Source organism: Barbus barbus, assembly GCF_936440315.1.
Source record: "Barbus barbus genome assembly, chromosome: 9".
NCBI lineage: Eukaryota > Metazoa > Chordata > Actinopteri > Cypriniformes > Cyprinidae > Barbus > Barbus barbus.
In genome coordinates, this window is record NC_136737.1 from 12,964,251 (window position 1) to 12,989,232 (window position 24,982).

General features: G+C 36.5%; 1 protein-coding gene across 1 annotated transcript in view; it reads left to right on the forward strand.

Moving 5' to 3' along the window:
- The first annotated feature begins 6,425 nt into the window (after positions 1 to 6,425).
- LOC306874727 (serine/threonine-protein kinase Nek7-like) overlaps positions 6,426 to 24,982 on the forward strand; it is a 69,133-nt gene continuing 50,576 nt past the window's right edge. The window contains exon 1 of the mRNA XM_079424945.1: positions 6,426 to 6,653. The gene's annotated coding sequence lies outside the window, so the exon portion shown is untranslated. The remainder of the gene's footprint in view (positions 6,654 to 24,982) is intronic.

A 24,982-nucleotide genomic window follows, 5' to 3' on the forward strand; every position in this document is an offset into this window, starting at 1 on the left:
TACACTGCTGAGACGAGAAAGCAAGAAGCCCGGTGTCAGCTGATGTGTAAAGTGTGCTGTGTGTGTGTGTGTTTCCAGACAGTGGCAGTTCCACACCAGCACCTTTTATCCTAGGAAAGTATGCATATCACTGCCTCCCACTCTGTCAAAAGTACATGCTCATGTAGCGGTCTGCTGTGAACATGCACACAGACTCTGTGACCCTGAGCAGCAGCAGCAGCAGATGCAGAAAACACATCGGAGATTTGTGAGCATAAGGGTCAAAGGTCAATGACTTACATGCAGGTCAGGTAAGTAGGTGAAAAAACGCACATGTACACAAATGCACATTTATACAGGTGCGCACACTCATTTACAATAGCTATCTATCTATCTATCTATCTATCTATCTATCTATCTATCTATCTATCTATCTATCTATCTATCTATCTATCTATAATTTTTATGATACATTTTGTGGGTAAAATAAAATTTATAGGTTTTAAATAAATATTTAATTAAATTTTCTATAGCTACACAGATTTGATTGTCAGGGAACAGTTAAAATGTATTAACATGTACAGTTTTACGTCTACATTCACAGATATAATTGTAAATATATAATTAAATTTTTCTTCTGAAATAGTTCCATAAACCTAGCTACATAACGTTATACATTTACATTTACATTTACATTTAGTCATTTGGCAGACGCTTTTATCCAAAGCGACTTACAATTGGGGAATACAAAAAGCGATTCATCTTGAAGAGGCAGTCAGACAGAGGAAGTGCTCGTAACACCAAGTCTCAGTCATTGTTCAAATAAGTACAAGCTAGTAGGTGGAGAGAAAGATAGAGGGAAAGTTTGTTTAGGATGAAGAAACCTTTTTTGAGTTTAGGCGGTAGCACGTTATACTAGAGAAAGATATTTTAAAATATCAAATCATAGATAAACAGCACCTTAAAGGAACACTCCACTTTTTTTTTGGAAATAGGCTCATTTTAAAACTCCCCTAGAGTTAAACAGTTGAGTTTTACCGTTTTTGAATCCATTCAGCCAATCTCCGGGTCTGGCGGAAGCACTTTTAGCTTAGCTTAGCATAGATCATTGAATCGGATTAGACCATTAGCATTTGGTCATCAAAAATGACTTAAGAGTTTTGATAATTTTCCTATTTAAAACTTGACTCTTCTGTTGTTACATCATGCATTAAGACCGACGGAAAATGAAAAGTTGCGATTTTCTAGGCCGATATGGCTAGGAACTATACTCTCATTCTGGCGCAATAATCAAGGAACTTTGCTGCTGTACCATGGGTGCAGCAGGAGCAGTGATATTACGCAGCACCTGAAAGTAGTCCCCAACTATTTCATAACTAGTTACCTAGCTGAGGACTACTTTCAGGCACTGCGTCATATCACTGAGCTTACTGCACCCATGGTACAGCAGCAAATTTCCTTGATTATTATGCCGGAATGAGAGTGTAGTTCCTAGCCATATTGGCCTAGAAAATCGCAACTTTTCATTTTTCGTCGGTCTTAGTGCACGATGTAATTACAGAAGAGTCAAGTTTTAAATAGGAAAATTATCGAAACTCTTAAGTCATTTTTGATGACCAAATGCTAATGGTCTAATCCGATTCAATGATCTATGCTAAGCTAAGCTAAAAGTGCTACCGCCAGACCCGGAGATCGGCTGAACGGATTCAAAAACGGTAAAACGCAAATGTTTATCTCTAGGGGAGTTGGAAAATGAGCCTATTTCCAAAAAAAGTGGAGTGTTCTTTTAAGGTAACATCTTCCTCTTTTCTTTTTTTTTTTTTTTTTGGTGAATGAACACTATTATAAACAAGCTTTGAAAGGTCTTTTATAACTATGATTGAAACAGAAAAATTGTCTTTGCTTTGTTTGCTATTTTATTTAGTATTTGGCCTTTTAATATGCTCTTTTGTTATTATGATTGACATTTTCTAACTGTACTGTACATGTGCAGACTCATAAAATTGCCCAAAATGCTATAATTCTGAAATCACACAGGTTAATTGACAAGCCTGGTTATTAAATTATAAATGTTATTAGTGTTAGTGCTTTTACAGCTGCATATTTCTAACAACTTGCCATTTACAGCTTTACATAAGTTGTAGTCAATGCTGAAATAGTGCATTTTCAATGTAATTAAATAATGGATGATGAAATTTTAAGATTGAGATTTACCTATATGAAAAGCTCAGCTTGTATGTTTCAAATTTTGGATGCATATGTGTGCATTCATGAAAACATAGAAAACAAAATTCCACAACTGCAGACACACAAGCAGACAAAAGCACGTGTAACTGTGTGTGCATGTTTACATACCCGTAGAGATGAAGACTTGATTTGAATAACTTTTTTTATCGACAGCTGCATTAATAAATCAAATCAAGCTGGCTGTTTCTTGTTCTACTACAGCGCGACCCTATTGTGCACTGCCAAAAAAGTTCACTGTCTAGGGGTAAAGACAAACAAGACCCGAAAAAAGACATGAGGAGGCTCATCTACATTCCAGAAAAATACAAAATCAAACAAGGATTTTGGCAAAACAAATATCTAAAAAAAAAAAAAAAGTTAATATTACGGAACCACCGCCGTTCTACTTTTAGAACAATCGACACAATCTGATTATTGCACAGATTTCAAGACAACAGACTGTGGTGTTGAACCAGAGCTCCTGTGTGCAGTCGCAAGAGCTGCCTCTTATCCATCTATCTAATTATTCCCTCAGAAACCAGAAATTTGAAGATACTAAAGACAGTCCCTATCTGTCATGAAGCAGCATTGATCTCATTGAGAGCAAAATGTGGGTGTTGAGGGGGCCCAATATAACTCATGCCATTAAATTCCAGCTTGCCGTTATTCACCAACAGAATTGACAGATTTTCCGCAGACGTTTCTTTTAATCTTCAACGCTTGTTCAAGAAGAGGGGAAAACACACAGTGTGTGCTTTACCTTTCTTATATGGTATTTGTGAGGAGGTTAGCAGAGCTGCTATTGAAGTGTCAAGACAGAAAAAAAAGAAAGAAAAGCAGCGCACAACACTTGTTGATTATCAACTGTCAAAATGTAGGAGAAAACATTGTTACTTTCCTGATACGGAACAGAAAATGCTCCCCTCAAATGCTCTGATTGAATGTAATACTACTGTATAGTATCACCTGAGCGTATTTTGGCAATTTTACTGCTGACAATACATAATATTGTTTTTATAGATAAAATCTATGAGGTGGGGTGTAAACAAGATAGCCTATCTTTTGAAATTCATTTGACACTTACTAGATATGCTGATATGATTAATGTAACTAAATACAAAGTGCATTTATGCTTCACTAACAATCTTTGAACTTGCAGTCACAGGCAATACAGGCCTATCAACATCAAAATCAAGGAAATTCGGTGGATAAATAAGGGTTAACTGTGCTGTTGCGCACAATTAAGGAAATCAAAACAAATTGTGAGGTTTATGTTGTTTGTAAAAGTTTTCCTGATAAGATGAGAATATTAGGCGTTAATGGCCATGGAGAAAACTGCAGGTGACATTTATAAAATAAAGCAAAAAATAAATGATTTTATATCTAAACACACTATATGGATGAAAGTATTGGAAAACCTGATCTCCAATCTAAATACATAGACATTAATATGGAGTCGGTCCCCCTTTGCAGCTATAATAGCTTCCACTCTTCTGGGAAGGCAAGTTTTCTGTGGGAATTTTTGGCCATTAATTCAGTAGAGCATTTGTGAGGTCAGGCACTGATGCTGGACGAGAAGCCCTGCCTTGCAATGTCCACTGCAGTTCATTCCAAAAGTGTTCAGTGGGGTTAAGGTCAGGGTTCTGTGTGGGCCAGTCAAGCTCTCATCCAACTCACCCAACCATGTCTTTATAGACCTTGCTTTCAGAAAAGGGCCTTACTCAAACTGTTCCCAGAAGGTTGGAAGCTTGGCATTGTCCAAAATGTCTTGGTATGCTGAAGCATAAAAGGGATAGTGAGAATATGCTAGTCTCGCGAGAATCGAGTTTTGTTTACAGCAAAGGAAATCCAGAGGAAATATCCCTTTAAGATTTCCTTTCACTGATAATAAGGGGCCTAGACTAACCCCTGAAAAACAACTCAGTCAGGCATGTTCTCCTGGCATCCGCCAAACCCAGACTTGGCCATCAGTCCAGTCCATGCTTTACAGCACCCCATCCAACACTGCACTGCAAAAAATGATTTTCTTACTTAGTATTTTCGTCTTGTTTTCTAGTATAAATATCTAAAATAATTCTTAAATCAACATGAATTTACTTTACAAGTAAAATGACTTAAGATATCATGTCTTGTTTTCTGAAAAAAAAAATCTAAGTTTTTGCTTAAAACAAGCAAAAATATCTGCCAACGAGGCAAATAAAATAATCTTGTTTAGCCTCTGAATTAAAATAATTTTTCTTACCCATTGGCAGATATTTGCTTGTTTTAAGCAAAAACAACATTTTTATGTTTTTAGAAAACAAGACTTAATATCTTAAGTCATTTTACTTGTCAAGTAAATGCTTGATCCACGAATGCTTAGATATTTATGCTAGAAAACAAGACTAAAAATCATGTTTTTGCAGCTCGGCCATGGAATATTGAATATACTGTACATACTCCATGAATAATTCATTACATTTATATAGCGCTTTTCTGCTTTTCTAAGCCCTCAAAGTGCTCTACATTGTGAGGGGTGGTGTCTCCTCGTCCCCCAGCAGTGTGCAGCATCCACCTGGATGATGCGACGGCAGCCATAGTGCGCCAGAACGCCCACCACACACCAGCTTACTGGTGGAGAGGAGACAGAGTGATGAAGCCAATCAGTGTAAGGGGATGATTAGGAGGCCAATGGGGAAATTTGGCCAGGATGCCGAGGTCACACCTCTACAAGTTCTGAAGTTCCCGCTGCACAGTTTTTGCACTGATATTAATGCAGGTGAAAGATTGTACTGTATCAATTCAGTTGTATCTAATCAGTAGAGAGTTTGCAACTTTTATGCACCACGCAACTCCTTATTCCTGAGTTGCTGCTGTTTCTAAACACTTCTACTTTCCAATAATACCACTTACAATTGACTTGAATATCTCACAGGGATGAAATTTCACAAACTAATTTATTTCAAAGGTGGCATCCTATCACAGTCCCACACTTGAATTCCCTGAGCTTGAAACATTGCAGATTTTTATTAAAGTTGTAGTGGCTCTGGATGTGCATCACTGTATTTGTACTATGACAGCAGAGGGACGGCAAACTATAAGCAATGTGCTGCTAAAGGTGCTCTGCTGGGTAGTAAAATCTTATGGACCTCTTTAGATGTGTTATTTACCCTACTTACCTTGACAGTAAGTCCATGTTCCCACATTCCAGGGGTTATTTGTTTTTATCGTTTGCTGTATGAAACTTCTCCTTCAGCAAGTCTTGCACTAGATGTGTATGATAATGTTCCTGCAGGGTTAGTCTTTAAGATTGTAATTCTAATAAATGTGTCTATTTACCTATTTAACCAATACAAAATATTAACATTCAAACATTGGAACAGAAGAGATATGAATAGAATGAAATAAAATGAAAGGAAGCGTGTTGAATAAAATAGATGTGAACTGATATAGCAGAATAAAATAGTAGTGATGTAAAACTTGAATAGAAGTGAGGTGAAACAGCATAGTGTATAATAAAACTGAAGTGAAACTTATAGTATAGATGTCAAACGAAACAAAGGAATTATGTGAAAAAGAATAGTTATAATCAGTGAAGTGAAACAGAATAGAATAAAACAGAATGCAACAAAACCAATTACAAGAGAAAAGTGGTGACATGAAACTGAACAGAAAGGAAATGAAATTAAACTTGCCAAATAGAATTACGCTGAAGTGAAACTTACATAATAGAGCTGTCACTGGGGTGGTACCTTCTCAAAAGGTGCATATTAGTACCTCAGAGGTACATATTAGTTCTCAAATGATACACATTAGTACCTTTAGAAAAGGTACTGTCCCAGAGACAGAAATGAGGTAAAACTTTGAAAATAAAATGACATTGAAGTGAACAATAAAATAAAAAATTGTATGTGAAACATACAAAATAGAACTGAAGTAGTCAGAACAGAGTGAATATTTCATAAAAGAGAATAGATTAGAATAGAAATGAGGTGATTGCTGAATACAATAGAATAGCCTACTGGTGAAGTGCAGCAGAACAGAATAAAATAGAACTGATGTGAATCTTCCTTGGAGAATAGAGCAGAACAGCATAGAAAACTTGGAGAATAAAACAGATTAGAGTAGTGTTAAGGGAGATAAATAGAATCAAATAGCATCCTTCCGTATTTCTTTGCTGTTTTTCTGTGAATGTTAAAGTTACTGGCCTGTGTGAAGTTTCCCGCCCCTCTCCAGCGAGCATGCTGGGATGTGTGTGTAAGTCACACACACACACACACACACACACACACTCTCTCTCTCTCTCTGTAGGTGCGTGCGAACAGCTCGAGTGTGTGTTGCGGCGTCGCGCAGGAACTCAACAGGAGCTCGACCTTGACAGACTAACAGACTGAGAGACCATCATCCTCCTCCTCATCCTCGGCGCGAGCTCCAGTTAAGCGCGCGTGAAGCTCAGCTGGCACTTCCTGGTAAGAGTTTAGCTTCATTCCCTCCTGTCAACTTCAAAACAGATTATCGTGCCACTCTTCCGGTTTACTGCCACGCAACAAGAACATTGTGAGTCGACGAGGAAGTGCGTATCCGATAAATATTTTTTTTTTTATGAGGCTACAACAGAAAGAGCTGAGGAAAAGTTGACAGAACTTTGGGCTAGTTTGAGTTAGCACGCTAGGCTAATGCTGCTGTGGCGGTAACGTTAATTCACCCGAGACAAACAGCCAAATTATTTGTTTTAACGCTTAAAAATGCTTTATTCATTCTGACAGCAACTTACTCAGTTGTGAAAGTAAGTTTGAAGCTGTTTTACAGAGTGTCGGTTGTGTTTTTAGCAGTGACACGGCACGATTAGTGCATAGTGGCTAAGCTAACGTCTGTCAGTGTGACACATGCACTAGAAATGCGAGGAGAAATTCACTTGAAATTACTCTGACAGTGGCCAAATAACCTTAAACCCAGACAGCAAAGGCATTTAACCCTGGTTTTCTCTACAAATGTGAAAAATAAGCCGTTTATTGTGTGTGAGTGAGGCAACTCTTTCTTACTTGGGCAACTCTTTCCAGCTGTTGACAGCAACGCGTTGGTACTTGTTTGTGATCTTGATGAACCCTGTTCGTAATTTTAACAATGACATAAGTGAATTTGGAGGAAAGTTCATCATTACGTCTTTTTTGGCACTTACATTTTTAATGACGTTAGAAGAGGAGATTATAAATTTGAGCAATATTTTACCTTAAAACCCCAGTTGAAGTACAGTGGCTTGTAGTTTAACGTTAGTGGAATCAGGGTTTGTCAAATTCACATTGAACAATGAATCAGCACAAAATTTGAAACAATAATGGCTTTGGCTTAGCTTGCAGCACTCCAAAAGTTATAATTTACTCATTCTCATGTCTTTCCAAACATGTGCTATGTTTCCGTGGAACACAAAATCTCATATTAGAATGGGAGACTGAGTCATTTTTAGTGTCCTTGTATGAAAGAAGATGCAATGAAAGTAAATGGGCTCCAAAGCTGTCAGTCACTACATCGTGCCTAATGTTTTTGACTTCCACTGAAGGAAGGAAGTTATACTGCATGATGCAACTTGAGAGTGTAAATTATGACACAATTCTCAATTTTTTAATGTTCACTCAGATATGGAGTGATATAAATAAAATAAATTAGTAAATAAAATAGACTGAAATGTGTGCATAAGGACTTACTTAACTGTGACAAGATGATTGACAGGCCAGTTTGCGTTGATGGGATGCAACAGCGGCATCCATTAAAGACACGATTATAATGTGGTAGTATTTACCAAAACTTGCTTATTTGTCTGTTGCTACACACTCTAAAGTTCAAAAGTAAAGCGTAGTATAAGTCAGGCGAATTGGGATGCTGCGTGTTATATATCAGCCTGTTAGTAGCCACAAACCTCAAAGGAGGCCGATAAATAGAAGTGACCTCTTTCCTGTATCAATTTATAGTCTTTGCATTATTACAGATTTGGTCTTAAAATTTAAGTTATTTATTCAATTATTTTTTAATTGTCCTAAATAGTCAAAAAATGCCTTAAAATAAGTATTGCGTAATTAATTTAACCTGTCTGTTTTATTCAACATCATTAATTTGAATGATTTATAATATAGCTTTATACAGTTGAAACCAGATATTTACATACACTTCAGAAAAAAACACAACATATTTTCTGCATTTGTTAAATGTCAGAATCGAGCAAGGGAGAATTTTTATGTATTTTTTTTATCACTTTCATCAAAGTCAGAAGTATACATACACTAAGTTTATTGTGTCTTTAAACAAAAAGAAAACTCCAGATGATTCCATTCTGAGCTTAAGAAGCTTCTGATGGGTTAATTGATTCAATTTGAGTTAATTGGTGGCACACCTGTGGATGCATATAAAGGCACACCTCAAACACAGAGCCTCTTTCTTTGACATCATGGGAAAATCAAGAGAAATCAACCAAGACATCAGGAAAAGAATTGTGGACCTCCACAAGTGTGGCTCATCCTTAGGTGCAATTTCCAGATGCCTGAAGGTCCCACGTTCATCCGTTCAGACAATAATATGCAAGTATAAAAAACATGGGAATGTACAACCATCATACCGCTCAGGAAGGAGACGGATTCTGAGTCTCAGAGAGGAACATTTTTTGGTGCGAAATGTGCGAATCAACCCCAGGACAACAGCAAAAGACCTTGTGAAGATGCTGGCTGAAACTGGTAAGACAGTGTCCTTATCCACAGTAAAACGAGTCCTGTACCACCATGAGCTGAAAGGTTACTCTGGGAGGAGAAAGCCATTACTTCAAAACCACCATAAAAAAGCTAGACTACAGTTTGCAACTGCACATGGGGACAAAAATCTTAATTTCTGGAGACATGTCCTGTGGTCTGACGAAACAAAAATTGAACTGTTCGGCCATAATGATAAACGGTATATTTGGAGGAAAAAGGGCGACGCTTTGAAGCCTCAGAACACCATCCCAACTGTGAAGTATGGGGGTGGTAGTATAATATTGTGGGGCTGCTTTGCTGCAGAAGGGACTGGTGCACTTCACAAAATAGATGGCATCATGAGAAAATAAAATTTTGTGGATATTGAAGCAACATCTGAAGACATCAGCCAGGAAGTTAAAGCTTGGACGCAAATGGGTCTTCCAAATGGACAATGACCCCAAGCATACCTCCAAATTAGTTACAAAGTGGCTTAAGGACAACAAAGTCAAGGTATTGGAGTGGCCATCACAAAGCCCTGATCTCAATCCCATAGAAAATTTGTGGGCGGCACTGAAAAGGCGAGTGCGAGCAAGAAGGCCTACAAACCTAACCCAGTTACACCAGTTCTGTCAAGAGGAGTGGACCAAAATTCCAGCAAACTATTGTAGAAAGCTTGTGGAAGGATACCCAAAACGTTTGGCCCAAGTGAAACCGTTTCGGGGCAATTCTACCAAATACTAAGGAAGTGTATGTATACTTCTGACTCTGATGAAAGTGATAAAAAAAAAAAAATATATAAAATTCTCCCTCGCTCGATTCTGACATTTAACAAATGCAAAAATTTTTAATATTTATTGATATAAAACAGAAAAAGTTTACTCTGATTTAATGTTTGACAGTAAAGAAAAAAAAGTTTTTTTTTTTTTTTCTGAAGTGTATGTAAATATCTGGTTTTAACTGTATATCAGCCACTCAACACTTTCAATGTTGCAATATTCAGGAAGTCTTTCAGTATTGCAACAGGTCTATGTGATCTTTTGATTTGAATTCTAATAAATGTGTATTTAACCTACAAAATATTTCGATGCACAGTTGGTACTACATTCCAATGCAAAACTGTCAGTTGTGTAGGCCTGATTTTATAAGCTTTGCATTGTTAGACAATTGGTCTTAAATTCTTTAAAAAATGCAAAACAAAATAAAAATAAATCCTAATGTCTAATCTTCTTTTTAAAAAATAGTTTTATTTATTGCATTAAGAAATTATCCTATTAAATTAATAGTTTTTATGTGTGTCTCATTGGGCATATTTAAATTTAATTATAATATATTGTATCAGCCTCTCAACCCACTAGATATCATATTGGCCATTGCAAAACTTCAATGCTAGATGTTTCAACATCAAGGATAGATATTATCTGGTCTTAATCATTGAAGAATGTGCTGTTATTTGAATAAATCCATTCATTTTAGATAATTTAGGCCTAGTTTACCCTCATATTTGGCCTTGCATTTTCATGATATTGTCTTTATCAGCATGTAGTACTTTAGGCTGATCTGACAATTTGTGTTTTCCCCTCAACACATTTTTTTCCCGTCATTTTTGGCCTCTTTCTTTGCTTTAAATTTCCTGAGGAAATGAGCTCTTTCATGGCGTAATTACACGATGCATATGCCACTGTAAACAGTAATCGAGAGGCTGACAGCCTGCGTTTGTCACAAAATATGTGAAAACTGGAGTAAATATGTGCTGTGATCCAAAAGAACAACCTCAGTGTCTTTGTATGGCCCGCTATCGGCATTTTTTACATCCTCGCTGCAAACGACACTTAATAGTTCACACAGGATGACATGGAGAGAAGGCAAGAGGCCATTTGTTTTGAAAGCCTGTCTCTCTTAATACGCAATACCCCGAGTGTTGCAAATAGCCAGGCACGCCAGCCTGGCATACTAACACTCATCATCTTTCCGCCGAGTTTCTTCGGCCCAAGGGCTGTCCAGGTCTTGTGGCTGGAGTGAGACGTAACACCCCCTCGTTCTGGGATCTTGCGCGACAGGACCCTGCTCTCTGCACTCAATCAGTCAGGGAAACAAACAGCCGGCTTGAGAGCTGCAGGAGGAAGCTGTGACGCTGTTTTTTTTTTTTCAGAAGTCATGCCAAGTTGGAACTCGAAAACCTTTGGCGGTGCCTTTGCAGGGCAGTGAAAAAAAAAAAAAAAAACTTTACACGTGTCTGAAGCCAAGCCTGGAAGCTTGCGGGGCGTTTGAACTGCTCTGGAAGGTCTCGAGAAGTGGGCCTGTTCCCGGGCCCCGCCGCGAGCAAGCATTGGTGGGGGGCCGAGGGGAGTAAACCGAGGGCGAGTGTCACCATACTGTGAAGGCCGGGCGAGTGGCCAGCATCGTTGACAGTTTAACAGTGAATATTTTACAGCACAGCATACTGCATGCTGTAAACAGGGGTGAGCTACATAAAGGCTGTTTATCGTACTTCGGAATCCTTGAAAAAAACAGCATCTTTAAGCCCCGTATTAGAATAAAGCAGATGGCTTGGGCCAGTGCGGCTCGGGAAAAAGCCGAAGATGAAAGCAGGCCAGTTTCTTTGAACAAGGAGTCTGTGACGTTACTATCTCCAGGTCTCCGGGTCAAACCGTGCACTCTGCCGTGCTTTTTTTCACGTCGGCTTTAGCCAAAAATATCCCAGGGAATCTCATTAATATTGATGTTTTGATGTTGCAAGCATTTTTAGTGGTTGTTAACAGGCCAAATGTGTTTTTAATGCACGATTAAGATCTTTTATGATCTCCAAAGGGTTTTTTAAGTGTCTTTTGTCTTGACTATTCGTCGACTTTGACCACTAAAAGTACAACAGTAGGAACACAAGACAATATCTGCTGCCTTTACTAGTGGAATTGGATAGACTTTAAAATAACTTGAGTTGCTGAAAAAAACACTTTTATTTTCCAAAAACATGAACTAAATAATTGAGCAGAAATGACTTGATTTTGGTAAAACTGTTGCGCTTTTAAGCAGCCAGTTTGGATATTTAAATTAAGTTTTATGAAGAAAGTTTCCAATTATTCAGCTTGTCGTGTTGAAACTGACAGATTGTTTTTAAATTAAATGGATTGCTGTGATGCCTTGTCCTTTTTAAATTATTTGCTAATATACCTGTATATTTTTATATGATTTACTCTGTAGGGCTGAGTATGAACTACAAATTTGACTTTAATTCTCAAATATTTGATTAGTTTGATTTAATTTCAGTGTAGTTCAGTGTTTTCTGTTATAACATATTTTGCTTGCATATAAAAGAAATTCACTCTGCCAATTATATACAGTATACAGGATATTCTTTTGGATTGATTTAATTTTTTGACTATTCATTAAATGAACCAGCTCATCAAAGCCATTTGATTCAGTATTCTGTCTATCCTGGATTCTCTTTATGTTTTGATTCACTAATAAGAACTTGTTCATAAGAGTCATTCATTTGTGAATTGGCCTACAGTGATTCTGCTGCATATTTTTGATTCACTAAAAAGAACGGTTCAATTTTAAGAGTCATTTGTTTGTGAATCTGATTAGGTTTGTTTTTGCAAACATTTAGTTTGAAGGACTCACATTTACAACATGATGAAATATGAGTTCTTAGCGACCCTTGACCACCAGCGTTACAGCAGTCTTCAATGGAAAAATCACTGTGTGAATGGGGCATAAGCCTTCACATACAGCACAGAGCAAACCATGCCTTAAAATCTTCGTACATACAGTTTTGTTTTTATCCAGCACCCTTATCTCGCATGAAAAGGGCAGATCCTTTGCGCCCCATTAGAGATTCACCAAAGACATTCTCTTTAAGTTCTGCTCTGTGTTCTGAGGAAGAAGCTCCGGCTGATAGTAGTATGAGTTGGTTTGAGTTTTACAGATGTATTTTCATGAAAGAGGTGAAGGGCAATTGATGAATAAGCGTAGAAAGGGTTCAGAGAAGGGAAGTCCCTAATGGCCATAATCTCCTAATGGAGAATAGTCCTCTCAGGGTTTCTGTGAGTTCCTAACTGCAGGAACGGCCAACATCAATAAACGGCCCCACTGAGCAGCCCTTTGTGACTTGCGTTAAACATCCGTTCTGCTCTGTTCACAGTCACCATGGCAGAACAAGTATTGGGTAACACAATTCATTATTATTTAGGTTGTTCTTATTATTGAATTAAATATTGCACAATATTGTGTTAAATGTTTATTTTGCACATAATTTTGACACATTTTTTTATAAAACATTTGAGATGTTACATCTCTTTGCGTGACCAAGAAGTTGAAATAGTTAATTGGCCTGAATCATTCAAACTTACAGGAAAACACTTTTCTTTCCTTGACTGAATTGTGATGTTGACGAACTGTTGAAGGCCGCAGAAGAAATCGTGTTATGATATGCGTCCGATTATTGCATCATGAATATTCCAGAGAAATTAAGCATGATCAACATCTGGTGTTTTGGTTCTGAGTGATACAGAGCTTAACGGTAATAATGTAGCATGCATTCAGTGATTGCTGGGATGCCACTGAAATCGTCGCCAAACTTTTAGTCACTCGATACGCTGAGAAGAAAGGACCTAGGAGCTAGAGATGGAGGGATATTCAGGACTGTAGGCTCCTGTTAGCGTGATTGCAGCTGGTGGGCTTGACCTCTGGCTGCGGCAAATAAAAGGAATTTAGCCCTGAAGTGGAAGTTGTCACATCCCATTGTGGTCAGAGGTTAGCTGGAGAACTTTGTGGTCAGTGACATGGCTCAGTTCTCGTTAGACCACGTGAAATGGGGTCTGCCGCATGTAGGGTCATGGGTACGGCCAGGGGTCTGCAGGTCACAAATAACACGCAGTTGTATAATGCAAGAAAACATTTGTTCAGTCTTTGAAATAGTTGGCTGTGAAATATCAGCCTTGATGTCCTACATAGGCTGGTACCTTGAAAGAGCCACATCCTCAAATCAATCCTGATAAGTAACCTATCTTTATAACTTTATTACGTTTGCCAGTATTGACTTAAGTATTGAAAATATTAAATGCAAAATGATTCATCTTTATTTATATTAACTTTTTTGATACATTTCAGTATTAAATGAAGTATCACACAGTTATTGGGTATAATAATGTTTTTATTTTGATTTTATTTTTTAATATTGAATGACAAGTTGCTCAAATATTGGGTAAAATAGTTTTTTTTTTTTCAAAATCATATTTTACTATTCATTATTCAATGGAATACTACGCACAAGCATTAAATAAAACCGTACATATTTAGAACTTTTTTTTACTATGGGGTCCTAGCCTTTTTTTAAAGTGTTTTGAATGAATGATTTGAATGTGCACAAAATATTCAAGTTAGATTGAGTCTTTTAATTTATATTTTGTAATGTTGAAATTGCACTTATATTTGGTAAAATAGTGATTTCTTTTTTACTTTATTTACTTGGGGTTAAATTAAATATAAGTATGCTTATCAGCATTTTTTTCCCCACTGAACTGTGCATTCTGGGAAGAGTACATGAATCGCTTCCTTAGAATTGGTGCTAGATGAGATCTCATTCAGTATCACCTTTTAGATCAGAGCTTTTGTTTTACTGAAAATAGTTTTTTTCCCCCTCAATTCTGTTCATGATGACACTTTTTTTTTTTTTTTAGACAAGACGCTGTCAAAGCAGGTGCCTGCAGGTGCGTGCGATCTAGTTGAGATCTATCAGTTTAACATCTTTTATGCTGTGCTTTCTTCAGAAGTCAATCAGGAAGTAACATTGATTTACTTGACAACTCATTGACTCTGTTTTTGTCAGTGCATTACGTTCAGTTACAGAAGGATATCAAATGGTTTTTGTAATGTAAGTTTGAATAGTTTTTGTGGCTCTGCAGGGCTGTTCTTGACTTTGGCGCAGTCAAATCAACTAGTTTTACCAGATGTAAGGTTGTCAAGTTAAAGACACAATCATTGTTTATTGTAGAGTGAAACTTTGTGTTAAGAAGTGCTGTATATCATCTATTCTCTGTTTTTCGGCTCAGTGACTTTATTAATGTGTTTGTGTCAGTGAATGGCAATCTGGTATGTTCTTTCTAGGGATGTAACGATTACCGGTTTGACGATAAATCATGATAAAATTCCCCACGGTTAGTATTACCGTTTCATATTTTAATTATCATTAAAACCGTATTCGATTAACTTACCACGATTTGAACAACTCACGATAAATAAATACTGTCCGGCATAAAGCAGAGTGTAACAGTGTCACGAGTGCACGGCAGCAGAGTTTCATTCTGAGAGAAAACGGCGGAAAAGCTGGGAGGTTTTAAAAGAGTGCTGAGGGAATTATGCAAATGAATATATCAGTGAATTAATTATATGAATGTACCTCTGAAGGATCTGACTGTCTTCAGAAACGATTCGATGGCATTTTGTTTTCATCTTAGCTCCATATAAGACCTAAAGGAAGTGTTCTTAAACAATACTGCTTTGTTCGCGGACTTCAAGGGAATCAGCTGTAATTCAGCTTTTCCGTATAAAGCGCCACCTGCTGTCAGAGACTGGATTTACAGACACTTATTTACATTCAGTCTGTGTGCAGTTTCTGTCTGGACAAAAAACGGACCAAATCTGCATGCCCTGCTGTAAATTTTAACCGGTTGATGAAAAACAAGCTTATGTGGATTCTACACATTTAAACAATTCAGTTTACCTTTATATGAAACTTTTTCAAAGCTTTATTTGAACATTTACATTATTTATTTGAACATGCTATTAAACTGGTGTCAGTCAAGTTGTCATTTAAAATCCAGACCTCATTGGTAATGTTATTGTTTTAGTGATTATGCAAACAAAAAGTCATTTTATTTGCTGTTTGTTGATTTTTAAGTATAAAATTTGGTGAAGTGATTTATGTGTCGGTACGTTTTGAACATCTCCAGCACATTTTAACAATACCGTGATAATACTGATAACCGTGATAATTTTGGTCACTATAATCGTGATGAGAAATTTTCATACCGTTACATCCCTAGTTCTTTCATAATTCACTTTTAAATCAGGTTTACGCTCTTAAAAGCTCATAGAAGGTACCACGACAACTGGAACTCGCATTAAAAAAAAACAACAACAACTTCCTGTTGGCCTCAAATGTGGCAGGTGGGTTTTTTTTCACGTTAAATATCATATAGGCCATCTATTAAAGTTTCCTGACACATAGCCACTCACTTTTTCCACTAGTGCCACCAAAAGTTGTTTTGTACTTGTTATACAATGACGCTGTGTGTCTGTGCAAAAATATAAAATATCTCAGTATTGATAAATATATAATGTAAATGTAATGTAAATTCAAACATTGTATATAAAATGCAAATTAAAAACAGCCCTTGTATTGTATATCTAAGAAATAAATGTAGATATACATTAGAAGGGCTGTGTATTTGTTTTTAATTTTATATTGTTTTATTTTAGTATATATTTGGTGTTATTTTAGTATCATTGATATACTGTTACAATTTTTAATCATTTTTGTTTATATTAGATTTTATATTTTCTGTTTTCACTGTTGTTTGTGTAGTATAATTTTATTAGTATTATTTATTAATATTATTGTATTTTTTTTTTTTTATTTGTTTTAGTATTAGTTTTACTTATTTTAGTACTTAAAGTTAAATGAACTGAAAATGACAAAAATGTTGTAACTAGCTGAAATTAAAATAAATTTAAATTTATTTCATTTATTTCAGGCAAGTCATGTTTAAAAAAAAATAGTTTTAGCTTTTAGTTTTAGTTAATGATAATTATCCAGTTACATTTAAATTAAATTTTGGTTCTAAATTGTAGACAGATGTAAAAAAAAAAAATACGTCATTAACTATAAGAGGTCTAAATATTTTTAAAGCATTTGGAGGAAATGTTTATTCCGCACCCTATGTTATTCAAATCGGTCATCTTTGCGCAGACAAACGGGCTAGTCAAGTTACCTCTAATGGATTATTTGCATCACTTTAGGACTCCCTTCACTGCGCTCAAGCTCTGCACATCAAACAGCGTTCGGGGAGATGTGTGCCCCTGCAGGGTAATTAACTGTTCCCTTTCAGACCCTCCACTATAAAGCACCTGCAGGCTTGACAGCACGCTCACAAAAGGCCGAGCCCAGAACTGATTCATCAAACTGGCTCTCGAGAAGACACACACAATAGGCAGTAGGCCGAGGTGGCTCGAGTCTATTGCTGCCCTGCCAGCTCCTCTGAGCCCCGTCCTTTTGACTCAAGGATACGTAAAGTGGATCATTACACCTGCATGCACTCCAGCCTCCTACGACACACCGAATGTTTGTGTGTGATGATTGAAGGAGTCCGACTTGGACGAGATACAAACGCACGCACGCCGTTATTATAGCACGTTTCCGACCCCAAAGCAGAGCGGTAGCACATCTGTAGTGCTCTCAAAAGTGCGCTCCTCTGAGTCCTGCCGTAAAATAGTCAGGTATTAAAGGCAAAGGCCTGTGCACTACTTTGTGTGTGGGTATAAATCAAAGCTGGCCCTCACATGCAGAGGCCATTTGTGCTGTGCTATTTACTTCCGCTGAGAAATAATCATTACCCTATAAAATGTGAAAGTGAAAAATGTAAAGGAGGCCTATAAACAGGTGCCGAGCAGGAATATGGATGGCCGGGCCAGACTCCCTCAAGACCGCAAGACTGAGTTCCTTATGGAAATGCAATGGTTCCAGGCTAAAAGAAAACAACCTTTTAGATGAAGTAGTGGTGTTTGGCATTTTTCATGACACTTTTTCCCGAATTGATTCCATATTGACCCCCCCCCCAAATATGGCTTAAAATTTGCAAAGCGGTAATTACATGTAACAAATGTAAAACAAATTTATACTTACAACATGACAGACAGCATGTTGAAGCTGCTCGGGTCGGCATTTTCTTGTCGGAAATGCGTTACATAAGGTGCATCCCAATCTGCGTACTTGTGCACTATTCTATGCCGTTTTGTAGTATAAATAGCGTGAGTAGCGCATTCACACTGAAATTTCCAAATAGAAAAAGTGCACTTTAAAAACATTGGTGATGCACAGTGGATTTTTGGACACTTCATGCACTCAACTGTTGCAGCTTTAATTATTTAGCAGAGGGGGAGGGGCTATCAGACCGTGATTTATAAATGACAAAATAACCTTATATAATTCATACACTACACTAGTGTTGTTTTTGGCGGCCTGTTTTAATTTTAGTTTTAGTCTAGTCTTTGTGGGAAGCTGTCACTTCAGTTTTTATTAGTTTTAGTCACGTTCATACTCTTTTTAGTCTAGTCAAGTTTCAGTCAACTAAAAGTCTGAGCATTTTAGTTTTATTTTAGTCAGAATTATCCATGACTATTTTCGTCTAGTTTTAGTCGACGAAAATTACATTACCATTAGTAATGCAATTCTATTTGACTCAGTCAATATAGTATAAGTACCTAGCTAGTAGTATAGACAAAACCAAAATTTTCTTTTAGCCAAACCCATTTCAAACAAGGTTATCTTATTATATTATTGTTACCTTATAGACTCAAGAATACACCCATTCCGGACACGGAAGACGCTCTGAATTGAATTTACAACATTTATTTTACCAACCAAACACGTTAACATGTTTGTCGTCTTCTAAATAATGCCTCCAGTGGGGCTTGAGGAAGTGACGTCACCTGCGTCTGCGCAGTGCAACCTAATGCGGCTCCTGAAGTGAGACACAGGAAACAGAAATACTGCAAAATAATAATAATAATCGCGCGATTAAACGAGACGAAATAACGTTATAACATTTTGTCTCGTCTCGTTTTGGTCAATGAAAATGAAGAGACATTTTAGCATAGTTTTTATTTTGTAAACCACATTTAGTCTCGTTTTTATTCGTCAACAATATTGCATTATATATTTTATTATAGTCACGTTTTCATCACGTGATAAAGGTTCGTTGACCATGATATTTAGTCATAATTTTCGTTGACAAAAGCAACACTACACTACACAGTTGAGTACATAGTTCATAAGTACATAGAGTATAATCAAACTATAATCAAAACCTCTGATAACGTGGGTTTTCCAGGAAATGCTAGTACACACTGGATCTCTGTTTCTTGTAAATGCTACTGTGTATTGTGCGCGTTATTTTTTGACAGACATCAATGTAGTGATATTCAAAGTTTAATGATTTGAAAACAGGAGGATTGTAAGGTAATAATTATGCATGCATTTAAGTTATTGATTCCATGTGGGTGTTATGTAAAATAATTGAAAAGCCGAAGTTTTTGACAGATGTGATCAGTGTGTGAGGGGTAAACTGTTTGATTTTTGGGTTTTATAAAATGTGCTGGAGACATTCGAAATGCTCTTTGCATAGTTCTTTATACTAGGGATGCACAATATTGGATTTTTGTCTATATTTGATATGCCGATATTTTTCGACTCATTTTGGCCGATATCCGATTGGACAAGTCAAAATTTATAAACGGCATCATTAAATAGCTGGAGAATCTATAGGACTGTATCCTGAATCTTCAAACACATCTTGAGCTCCTTCATGGCAACTTGCACTTGTAGGCTCATGTTTCTTTTCAGTCTGATTTAAATAAAAATGTGCAGATGGCGGTCCTTTTTAATTTCAGACTATTCCATCATTAATGATCAGATGGTTTTTAGCTTCACTGTCATGAAAAAGGTTTCTTATAATCATGGCCACTGCTTTTACTGTATTCAGAGGCTCAAAGCTGCCTTTCATGTGCCGTTTCTCTTCTACTGTTGGCGTTCGTTTCCTTCAGGGCACTCTTGAATCAGTCTGCATATGATCTGGCCCACGTGAACACCTGTAAGCAAAGGCTAATTTAAGTCCAGAGCCAGTTAACATCCAGACTCCTTGATCCACAAAAGATTCTCCTCCCTTTCTTGTTACGTCTTTTTTCATACATGAAGAAGGAAGCAGCCAAGAATCCAGGAATAAAGAGATATAGGGCAGCCTGCCGTCACTTTCATCACATTAAGTTGTCCTGTTGTGCTTGCTAGGCTACCGATTAGTGCGGTTATGTCTGCTTTTATCATTCTGGACACGGGAGCACAGGGTGAATCTATTCTTTGATGAACTTTTCCTGCTTTTAAGAATGCAGAAGTCTACAGTCCATGCATACTCACTAGAAGTTTGATATGAAATCACTGCAGCCTCCAGGAGTTGATGCCTTGTAAAATTGCCAGTTACTCTTAATGTCCATATAACTACAGGCTGCATTGATTCATAATGGACACCCACACACAATGAAGACGTCTAGGACTTCAAGATTAGAAATATGAGTTAATCAATATTAAGCAACATATTTAATGAGGTAAAATCTCATAATGTGAAGATTAGTAACGTAAATATGCAAAATTTGATAATTTCTAGCCTTATAACTGTTGCAATGCCAGCAAGTTTCCTCATGTTTTATTTTAAGCCTTTTTGCTGAATTATATTTATGGAACAATATGGAAAATGATGAAAGGAGTGATTGTAGGGCTGTGAAATGCTTTTTATTTTTCTAACTTTTTTTAGTTAATTTGTATTCAGTATTAATAGTTTTTTTTTTAAATGATAGGACAGATCAGAGCTGTCAGGAAGCGAAGTGGGGGGAGGATGGGAAAAGGTCCTTGAATTGGGATTTGAACTCGGGACGTCCGTAGCGCAACTGCGCTGTATATTGAGGCGCTGCACACAAGGCTATCGGCGCCGGCCAATTTGAATAGTTTTGAATGGTTTAAATAAATGTATGGAGTACATCAAATTAAAATTATGAAATGCATACAATTTAACAACAGCTTATTAAAGTTTAACAAAAATTACATTGTTAGGGCCATATGAAATCCATTGAATTTTTCCCAGATTTCTTGTTTTCTGAATTAATTGTTCTGGATTCCATTTTAATGATTTAAGTAAATTCAGTTTAAATTTAAGTGAAAAATCAAAAAGTATGTCTAATAAACCAAATTCATTGTTTATTTAAATTTGTACAAAAGTAGGGCCCCATTTTATTTTTTCTGGATTTATGATTTAAAACGAATTTATTATCAAAAATGGCATTAATCCCGCAGCTCTAGAGATGAAGTTCACGTGGAATTCTGCACTAAATTCCATTTTTATGACTGGATTCTTCAATTTAGTTTACGTTTTCCACATCGCAGAAATCATAGGGCCCTAAAATAAGATAAGGAATATTCCAATGCTGGATTGGAACTTTCCAGCATGAGCACCATGTCTCCAAGTGTAGAACCTCTAACCACCAAGCCTCTAACCTTCTTTTATGTTTGATGTTAGGGATGTAACTATTCACTCAGCTCACGATTCAATTCAATTCACAATTTAGATTTTTTTTTTTTAACAAAATCTGACCATGGACCACAAAACTTCTTAAGTGTCAATTTTTCGACATTGAGATTCATACATCATCTGAAAGCTGAATAAATAAGCTTTCCATTGATGTATGGTCTGTTAGGATCGGACAATATTTGGCCAATATCTTCATGGAACATGATCTTTACTTAATATCCTAATGATTTTTGGCATAAAAGAAAAATTTATAATTTTGACCCATACAATGCATTTTTGGCTGTTGCTACAAATATACCCAGGCGATTTAAAACTGGTTTAGTGGTCCAGGGTCCCAAAGAGATTGAAGACATTACACAGTAAATGAGAAGGTGCCCTTTTATTAGGCTATTGTTGCACGTTTCTTTGTGAAATTGAAATCTAACAAAACTAAATAAAAATTTGAAAACAAACCCCAAATCAAATAAGCAAGTTACACAAATAAAAGAAATCTCTTACTATAAACAAACTAAGGCTTTGTCTGTGCTCTTTCCATTTAAAATGAGAGGCAACCACTGCAATTTAATCATGATCCAAACAAAGATGCAGCATACATACAGCATGGGCAGTTTTTAATCTAAATTAGACTGTATAATTTCGAAATTTGAAGCAAAAACAGAATGGTCTGACTTTAGTTTTGTAAAAATATACTACATAAAACAAATGAAGGAAACAGCTGACGAGCTGAATGAGATGCAAATTCACTTTCTGCCAGTAGGTGGCGCTTATGAACAGCAATGATATAGTGTTTCCTGGGTTACATTTACATTTATGCATTTAGCAGACGCTTTACATTGCATTCAAGTTACAGTTTTTACATTTTATCAGCTCTTGCTTTCCCTGGGAATCGAACCCATGACCTTGGCGTTGCTAGCGCCATGCTCTACTATTTGAGCTACAGGAAAGCTGGGTTACCGCTGTAAACAAAGCAGAGCTGCGATTATGAATTCTACTTTAATTTGCATCGTTCAGAGGCAAGATGAAAAGAAAATACCACGTAAACGTCAGTTCCTTCCAATCAGTTCCCTTCAGAGATACATTCATATAAACTCCTACTCCAATTGTATCGTGATTTGTTTGGCATCTCAACCGATTTGAATCGTCACCAATTCGAATTGATTTTCAATCAGCTTATGGTTCATCGTTACATCCCTATTAGATTTTTAAAAAAATTGGGTGTTCAAAAATGTTAATGTCATTGAATATGTAACAGGTGATGAACCGTCGGAAACTTCTGTGCGACTATGCAGCAAAACCGCCTCTTGAGTTGTTAGTCAGCTCCCAAGCCTCTATTTCAAGTAGGTTGCCTACTGTCATCATGGCACATAATAGCCGTTTTGTCATGCTAAGCTATGTATAGCTACTTAGTCTTTGCCGTGGCCCTTTTTCAGTAATTAATTTTACAAGCATGCAGCTGTAAACCACGTGTTACTCGCAGACGCCATAAATAGCCGGTGGAAAAAGTGCAGATGAATGTTTCTCTAGACAGTTGGGTGTTGTTGGCGTGTGTTTTTGCGTGTGTGTGTGTGTGTATACAGTCGTCTCCAGAGGATGCGGCTCCTGTAATCATTCTTGTTTGGGTGCTTGTGTGCTGATATCATGTGGCATGTTTAATTGATTCTGTTAATGAGGGTGTTGCATGGAAACCGCTGATGCCCTGAAGTCATTTTGACACGGAATAGGTCAATCAAAGAAGCCATGCTGCCAGCCTCAATTGTAACTGCTTGAAACTGAAGTAGAACTAACCAACAGGGCAATCCATCTCGTGCTGCCACTGTCAAATACCAGACTTACCAAATTAACTTTTTGACACACCTGCTGGTGCAGAGTGATTTATCGGCCGTGAAAATTGAACTTTACTTCATAATATGTTATATAAAAATTGTTTATTTCGTATATTTTATCATTAAAGTTATTCATATTTAATAATTTATAAAAATGTCTATTATTATATCTAAATTAATAAATTATATTCTTAACTAAATTCTATTGTTAAGTGAATTTTGGCAGAGAGAGAAACAATAAATGAATAAATAAATATACACATTCATGTACATAGAAATTGTTATTTTATTAATATTTAATAATAGATAATTTTATTATATATCATTTTTTTTATTTTGGTTTATTATTATTATTATTATTAGTAGTAGTAGTGTTATGTAAAATAATAAATTCTATTGTTTATATTCTATTAAGTTAATTTCTGCAGATTACACACAGATGTTAATGTATGAATATTTAATATATTAAAATGTGTATATATAATTTTAGATGTGTATTAATAATAATAATAATTAATATTATTATATATTTTATATATTGAAACTAAATTATACTGCTAAATAAATTATTTATATATATATGTATGTATATATATATGTATGTGTGTGTATGTATGTGTATATATATATATATATATATATATATATATATATATATATATATATATATATATATATATATATATATATATATATATATATATATATATATATATAAAATGTTGCGTAAAATTGTTTGTTTTTAAATCATAATAGAGAGACGACAGCAGCATTGTACATCGTCAACAGCAGCGTCCATTGACTGCTGTCTCAAACTGCTAATTAGTGCCCAGAATTATTCACCTCAGTCGCATTTTGAAGTTTCGTAAAGAAAGAACAAAGAGCGGGATTCCTAAGTATGCTTTTTGGGAGCTAGGGTGTGTTTCATTCATTTAAAAACTTACTCTTCCAATACTAATGACATGCTTGTAGAGAGGCTGTTTAAATGTGTGGCTTTAACAACTAGTTCTTCCCCAGAGAAAATGCCATCACACAAGCAGTTTCCACAATCCTTAATCGGAGACAAATTTAGCTAAACTGCAAAAATGGCAAACAGAAACAAATCTTCGGTGGCAACAAATCCTGTCCTGCGCGCATTGCCACTTAAATCTCAGACGTGGGGTTGGTGCTTAATTAGTGTTATTAACCTTCAACAAACCGGGCTGATTTTATTTTGCCATGGTGACAGCTTCAGCTCCGTTTCTCTGTTCACCGGCATGAGGTATTTTAATTGGCTCGAGCTCCTTGATCCACTCAGCCCTGACAACGCGCGGAGACGGACGTTCGCTGCGGTGAGGACATGTAAATGGCCTTTCTATGAAAGGAGTGTTTTTTTTTTTTTTTTTTTTTTAAACCCTCGCTCATATTCCTTCAGTACAGTGAGGACACGGCGAGCTCACCCGAGCTGCGCGCTGCAGTGAAGTGACAACCGAGCAATCATTAAAAATTTTGATGGCTGCGGCACGCACCGGCCCATCTCCCGGCTTGATGTAAGGAAAAGTACGCAGCCGTCTTTTGTATTTGCTCTCTGTCACTGACGAAAGCTCAGGCCTAATTTATTCCTTCTCATCGTCGGCTCTGCAAAGACAACACATCTTCGCTGTTTCTTACGTGCACGTACGCTTTATTGTGCCCACATTAATGTCTCTGTAGGATTTCCAGGAGCACTAGACTCAACTGATACTAGGTGCTTTATGGTTTGCTGTTATTGAAGGTTCTTGTGTGCGTGTTAAAGCAATGAAGGAATCTTTGTGTTGACATTTGTGGTTAAGCGACACTTTTTTTTTCTTTAATTTAATAGCCAAACACCGATATCTAGAGAGCGGGATGACAGATATAATATTATTTAATGACATTGAATAAG